Here is a 5,000-nt window from a genome sequence, read left to right as displayed (position 1 = left end):
AATATTCAGAGATCGGGCATTGACTCTATTTTTTGGCAAAATTATTATATACTAAGTGAAAAATGTCCAAAAAGCTTACAGCACCTGGTATTCCCAGGCAGTCTCCCATCCATGTACTAACCAGGCCCAAACCTGCTAATATTCAGAGATTGGCATTGACTCTATTTTTTGGCAAAATTATTATATACTAAGTGAAAAATTTCCAAAAAGCTTACAGCACCTGGTATTCCCAGGCGGTCTCCCATCCAAGTACTAACCAGGCCCAAACCTGCTTAGCTTCCGAGATCAGACGAGATCGGGCATAGCCAGGATGGTATGGCCGTAAGCGAAGTCTGTTGCAAAGAGAGGGCTATTTAAAGACCAGCCAATCTTATCGCCAGTACATTATATAAGTAGGAAAGAAAGCCCAAAAGCTTAAAGCACCTGGTATTCCTAGGCAGTCTCTCATCAAAGTACTAACCAGACCTAAACCTGCTAAGATTCAGAGATCGGGCATTGACTCTTTTTTTTTTTTTTTTTTTTTTTTAAATGAAAGATTATTATATAATTCGTGAAATTTTTCAAAAAGATTAAAGCACCTGGTATTCCCAGGCAGTCTCCCATCCATGTACTAACCAGGCCCAAACCTGCAAATATTCAGAGATCGGGCATTGACTCTATTTTTTGGCAAAATTATTATATACTAAGTGAAAAATGTCCAAAAAGCTTACAGCACCTGGTATTCCCAGGCAGTCTCCCATCCATGTACTAACCAGGCCCAAACCTGCTAATATTCAGAGATTGGCATTGACTCTATTTTTTGGCAAAATTATTATATACTAAGTGAAAAATTTCCAAAAAGCTTACCGCACCTGGTATTCCCAGGCGGTCTCCCATCCAAGTACTAACCAGGCCCAAACCTGCTTAGCTTCCGAGATCAGACGAGATCGGGCATAGCCAGGATGGTATGGCCGTAAGCGAAGTCTGCTGCAAAGAGAGGGCTATTTAAAGATCAGCCAATCTTATCGCCAGTACATTATATAAGTAGGAATGAAAACCCAAAAGCTTAAAGCACCTGGTATTCCTAGGCAGTCTCTCATCAAAGTACTAATCAGACCTAAACCTGCTAAGATTCAGAGATCGGGCATTGACTCTTTTTTTTTATTTTTTATGAAAGATTATTATATAATTCGTGAACTTTTCCAAAAAGATTAAAACACCTGGTATTCCCAGGCAGTCTCCTATCCATGTACTAAGCAGGCCCAAACCTGCTAATATTCAGAGATCAGGCATTGACTCTATTTTTTGGCAAAATTATTATATACTAAGTGAAAAATGTCCAAAAGGCTTACAGCACCTGGTATTCCCAGGGCGGTCTCCCATCCAAGTACTAACCAGGCCCAAACCTGCTTAGCTTCCGAGATCAGACGAGATCCGGCATAGCCAGGTTGGTATGGCCGTAAGCGAAGTCTGCTGCAAAGAGAGGGCTATTTAAAGACCAGCCAATCTTATCGCCAGTACATTATTTAAGTAGGAAAGAAAACCCAAAAGCTTAAAGCACCTGGTATTCCTAGGCAGTCTCTCATCAAAGTACTAACCAGACCTAAACCTGCTAAGATTCAGAGATCGGGCATTGACTCTTTTTTTTTTTTTTTTTTTTTTTTAATGAAAGATTATTATATAATTCGTGAAATTTTCCAAAAAGATTAAAGCACCTGGTATTCCCAGGCAGTCTCCCATCCATGTACTAACCAGGCCCAAACCTGCAAATATTCAGAGATCGGGCATTGACTCTATTTTTTGGCAAAATTATTATATACTAAGTGAAAAATGTCCAAAAAGCTTACAGCACCTGGTATTCCCAGGCAGTCTCCCATCCATGTACTAACCAGGCCCAAACCTGCTAATATTCAGAGATTGGCATTGACTCTATTTTTTGGCAAAATTATTATATACTAAGTGAAAAATTTCCAAAAAGATTACAGCACCTGATATTCCCAGGCGGTCTCCCATCCAAGTACTAACCAGGCCCAAACCTGCTTAGCTTCCGAGATCAGACGAGATCGGGCATAGCCAGGATGGTATGGCCGTAAGCGAAGTCTGCTGCAAAGAGAGGGCTATTTAAAGACCAGCCAATCTTATCGCCAGTACATTATATAAGTAGGAATGAAAACCCAAAAGCTTAAAGCACCTGGTATTCCTAGGCAGTCTCTCATCAAAGTACTAACCAGACCTAAACCTGCTAAGATTCAGAGATCGGGCATTGACTCTTTTTTTTTTTTTTTTTTTTTTTTTAATGAAAGATTATTATATAATTCGTGAAATTTTCCAAAAAGATTAAAGCACCTGGTATTCCCAGGCAGTCTCCCATCCATGTACTAACCAGACCTAAACCTGCTAAGATTCAGAGATCGGGCATTGACTCTATTTTTTGGCAAAATTATTATATACTAAGTGAAAAATGTCCAAAAAGCTTACAGCACCTGGTATTCCCAGGCAGTCTCCCATCCATGTACTAACCAAGCCCAAACCTGCTAATATTCAGAGATTGGCATTGACTCCATTTTTTGGCAAAATTATTATATACTAAGTGAAAAATTTCCAAAAAGCTTAAAGCACCTGGTATTCCCAGGCGGTCTCCCATCCAAGTACTAACCAGGCCCAAACCTGCTTAGCTTCCGAGATCAGACGAGATCAGGCATAGCCAGGATGGTATGGCCGTAAGCGAAGTCTTCTGCAAAGAGAGGGCTATTTAAAGACCAGCCAATCTTATCGCCAGTACATTATATAAGTAGGAATGAAAACCCAAAAGCTTAAAGCACCTGGTATTCCTAGGCAGTCTCTCATCAAAGTACTAATCAGACCTAAACCTGCTAAGATTCAGAGATCGGGCATTGACTCTATTTTTTGGCAAAATTATTATAAACTAAGTGAAAAATGTCTAAAAAGTTTACAGCACCTGGTATTCCCAGGCGGTCTCCCATCAAAGTACTAACCAGGCCCAAACCTGCTTAGCTTCCGAGATCGGACGAGATCGGGCATAGCCAGGTTGGTATGGCCGTAAGCGAAGTCTGTTGCAAAGAGAGGGCTATTTAAAGACCAGCCAATCTTATCGCCAGTACATTATATAAGTAGGAAAGAAAGCCCAAAAGCTTAAAGCACCTGGTATTCCTAGGCAGTCTCTCATCAAAGTACTAACCAGACCTAAACCTGCTAAGATTCAGAGATCGGGCATTGACTCTTTTTTTTTTTTTAATGAAAGATTATTATATAATTCGTGAAATTTTCCAAAAAGATTAAAGCACCTGGTATTCCCAGGCTGTCTCCCATCCATGTACTAACCAGGCCCAAACCTGCAAATATTCAGAGATCGGGCATTGACTTTTTTTTGGCAAAATTATTATATACTAAGTGAAAAATGTCCAAAAAGCTTACAGCACCTGGTATTCAATCAATCAATCAATCACCTTTATTTATATAGTGCTTTAAACAAAATACATTGCGTCAAAGCACTGAACAACATTCATTAGGAAAACAGTGTCTCAATAATGCAAAATTATAATTAAAGGCAGTATATTCCCAGGCAGTCTCCCATCCATGTACTAACCAGGCCCAAACCTGCTAATATTCAGAGATTGGCATTGACTCTATTTTTTGGCAAAATTATTATATACTAAGTGAAAAATTTCCAAAAAGATTACAGCACCTGGTATTCCCAGGCGGTCTCCCATCCAAGTACTAACCAGGCCCAAACCTGCTTAGCTTCCGAGATCAGACGAGATCGGGCATAGCCAGGATGGTATGGCCGTAAGCGAAGTCTGCTGCAAAGAGAGGGCTATTTAAAGACCAGCCAATCTTATCGCCAGTACATTATATAAGTAGGAATGAAAACCCAAAAGCTTAAAGCACCTGGTATTCCTAGGCAGTCTCTCATCAAAGTACTAACCAGACCTAAACCTGCTAAGATTCAGAGATCGGGCATTGACTCTTTTTTTTTTTTTTTTTTTTTTTTTAATGAAAGATTATTATATAATTCGTGAAATTTTCCAAAAAGATTAAAGCACCTGGTATTCCCAGGCAGTCTCCCATCCATGTACTAACCAGACCTAAACCTGCTAAGATTCAGAGATCGGGCATTGACTCTATTTTTTGGCAAAATTATTATATACTAAGTGAAAAATGTCCAAAAAGCTTACAGCACCTGGTATTCCCAGGCAGTCTCCCATCCATGTACTAACCAAGCCCAAACCTGCTAATATTCAGAGATTGGCATTGACTCCATTTTTTGGCAAAATTATTATATACTAAGTGAAAAATTTCCAAAAAGCTTAAAGCACCTGGTATTCCCAGGCGGTCTCCCATCCAAGTACTAACCAGGCCCAAACCTGCTTAGCTTCCGAGATCAGACGAGATCAGGCATAGCCAGGATGGTATGGCCGTAAGCGAAGTCTTCTGCAAAGAGAGGGCTATTTAAAGACCAGCCAATCTTATCGCCAGTACATTATATAAGTAGGAATGAAAACCCAAAAGCTTAAAGCACCTGGTATTCCTAGGCAGTCTCTCATCAAAGTACTAATCAGACCTAAACCTGCTAAGATTCAGAGATCGGGCATTGACTCTATTTTTTGGCAAAATTATTATAAACTAAGTGAAAAATGTCTAAAAAGTTTACAGCACCTGGTATTCCCAGGCGGTCTCCCATCAAAGTACTAACCAGGCCCAAACCTGCTTAGCTTCCGAGATCGGACGAGATCGGGCATAGCCAGGTTGGTATGGCCGTAAGCGAAGTCTGTTGCAAAGAGAGGGCTATTTAAAGACCAGCCAATCTTATCGCCAGTACATTATATAAGTAGGAAAGAAAGCCCAAAAGCTTAAAGCACCTGGTATTCCTAGGCAGTCTCTCATCAAAGTACTAACCAGACCTAAACCTGCTAAGATTCAGAGATCGGGCATTGACTCTTTTTTTTTTTTTAATGAAAGATTATTATATAATTCGTGAAATTTTCCAAAAAGATTAAAGC

At 39.9% G+C, this 5,000-nt stretch overlaps 9 non-coding genes across 9 annotated transcripts; all 9 read right to left on the bottom strand.

The window, feature by feature from the left end:
- Positions 1 to 208: 208 nt before the first annotated feature.
- On the bottom strand, positions 209 to 327 carry LOC127996202 (5S ribosomal RNA). The gene has a single exon (XR_008169116.1). It is a non-coding gene; the product is annotated as a 5S ribosomal RNA (ribosomal RNA).
- A 512-nt stretch (positions 328 to 839) lies between these two features.
- LOC128002820 (5S ribosomal RNA) lies at positions 840 to 958 on the bottom strand. The gene has a single exon (XR_008175557.1). It is a non-coding gene; the product is annotated as a 5S ribosomal RNA (ribosomal RNA).
- Positions 959 to 1,324: 366 nt separating this feature from the next.
- On the bottom strand, positions 1,325 to 1,444 carry LOC128004556 (5S ribosomal RNA). The gene has a single exon (XR_008177244.1). It is a non-coding gene; the product is annotated as a 5S ribosomal RNA (ribosomal RNA).
- Positions 1,445 to 1,955: 511 nt separating this feature from the next.
- LOC128002846 (5S ribosomal RNA) lies at positions 1,956 to 2,074 on the bottom strand. Its single transcript, XR_008175582.1, has one exon. It is a non-coding gene; the product is annotated as a 5S ribosomal RNA (ribosomal RNA).
- Positions 2,075 to 2,586: 512 nt separating this feature from the next.
- LOC128004936 (5S ribosomal RNA) lies at positions 2,587 to 2,705 on the bottom strand. The gene has a single exon (XR_008177607.1). It is a non-coding gene; the product is annotated as a 5S ribosomal RNA (ribosomal RNA).
- A 221-nt stretch (positions 2,706 to 2,926) lies between these two features.
- On the bottom strand, positions 2,927 to 3,045 carry LOC127996513 (5S ribosomal RNA). Its single transcript, XR_008169417.1, has one exon. It is a non-coding gene; the product is annotated as a 5S ribosomal RNA (ribosomal RNA).
- A 628-nt stretch (positions 3,046 to 3,673) lies between these two features.
- On the bottom strand, positions 3,674 to 3,792 carry LOC128000303 (5S ribosomal RNA). The gene has a single exon (XR_008173090.1). It is a non-coding gene; the product is annotated as a 5S ribosomal RNA (ribosomal RNA).
- Positions 3,793 to 4,304: 512 nt separating this feature from the next.
- Positions 4,305 to 4,423, bottom strand: LOC128004935 (5S ribosomal RNA). The gene has a single exon (XR_008177606.1). It is a non-coding gene; the product is annotated as a 5S ribosomal RNA (ribosomal RNA).
- A 221-nt stretch (positions 4,424 to 4,644) lies between these two features.
- LOC127996511 (5S ribosomal RNA) lies at positions 4,645 to 4,763 on the bottom strand. The gene has a single exon (XR_008169415.1). It is a non-coding gene; the product is annotated as a 5S ribosomal RNA (ribosomal RNA).
- Between the last annotated feature and the right edge of the window lie 237 nt (positions 4,764 to 5,000).

This window comes from Carassius gibelio, chromosome B22 (genome assembly GCF_023724105.1).
Source record: "Carassius gibelio isolate Cgi1373 ecotype wild population from Czech Republic chromosome B22, carGib1.2-hapl.c, whole genome shotgun sequence".
NCBI classification, from domain to species: domain Eukaryota; kingdom Metazoa; phylum Chordata; class Actinopteri; order Cypriniformes; family Cyprinidae; genus Carassius; species Carassius gibelio.
This window is presented reverse-complemented; position numbering and strand designations above follow the sequence as displayed.